A 1,134-nucleotide genomic window follows, 5' to 3' on the forward strand; every position below is an offset into this window, starting at 1 on the left:
TTAGAAGGGAGCCTTGGGGTGCGAATGTGGCTTAATGGTAGAGTGCTTACCTAGCATGCACTAAGCCCTGGGTTCGATTGCTCAGTACCACAGAAAGAGAAAAAGCCAAAAGTGGCACTGTGGCTTAAGTGATAGCGGGCTAGCCTTGAGCAAAAGAAGCTCAGGAACATGCCCAGTACTTGAGTTCATGCCCCAAGATTGGCAAAAAAATAAGTGAGCCTGATGAGACATATTCTGCTGGGAATCAGAGGAGGGCCGAGGTTATAAGGTAAGAGGTAGGGTAGAGGGTAGGTGTTGGTGGTTAACCTCTGTAAGCTACTCAGGAGGCTGAGATCTGAGGATCCCAATTGCAAGCAGGAAAGTCTATATGAGACACTTTTCTCCAATTAAACACAAAAAGCCAGAAGTAGAGCTGTGGTTTAAGTACTAGAGTGCTAGCCTTGAGCACAAAAGCTCAGGGATAGGATAGCATCCAGGCCATGAAATCAAACCCTAGGACTGGCACGCACATGCACACACACACACACACACACACACACACACACACACAAGATAGAGCATTTGCCAGTCAGCCTGCACAAGTTCCATCTCTAGCAACTCAATATGAAAAAAAAGTGGGAGAAGGGAAGTAAATACTTGCTCCAGGACGTGATATAAGCAGTGCCAAAATTCCCCAGGAGTTCTAAGATGTGGATTCAGGGCAGAGGGCCTCAGGCAGAAGGTACAGCATGGGCAAAGGTCCTGAGGTGTAGAGCAGATGGTGTGGGTGGAATGAAGGTTCTGTGGCTTCAAGCAAGTATGGCAGGACATTCAAGGCTGAGTCACAGGTAGGGCAGAGGGTGGGGTCCCACAATGGGGCCCAGGGGGAAGATTAGCTCGGCTTTTTACCAGGGACCCCATCCATTTCCTGTGGCTGGAATCTTATTTTTAACAGCTCCTGACCCTCCGACCTCCTTTGCATATAGAAGGCAGGGCAAACGCAGGGAAGAACGCTTGTTTGACCCATTGCAACAATGAGAAGTATAAGTTGTCATGTTTAAAACGAAATTTACAACTTTGGTGCGGGGGGGGGGGGGAAGGTTGGGTGGGGGGCCGAGGGGAGGCTGGGAAGTGATGGGAAGGGGAAACAAAGAA

This window comes from Dipodomys spectabilis, unplaced genomic scaffold (genome assembly GCF_019054845.1).
Source record: "Dipodomys spectabilis isolate Male_0828 unplaced genomic scaffold, ASM1905484v1 ptg000055l, whole genome shotgun sequence".
NCBI classification, from domain to species: domain Eukaryota; kingdom Metazoa; phylum Chordata; class Mammalia; order Rodentia; family Heteromyidae; genus Dipodomys; species Dipodomys spectabilis.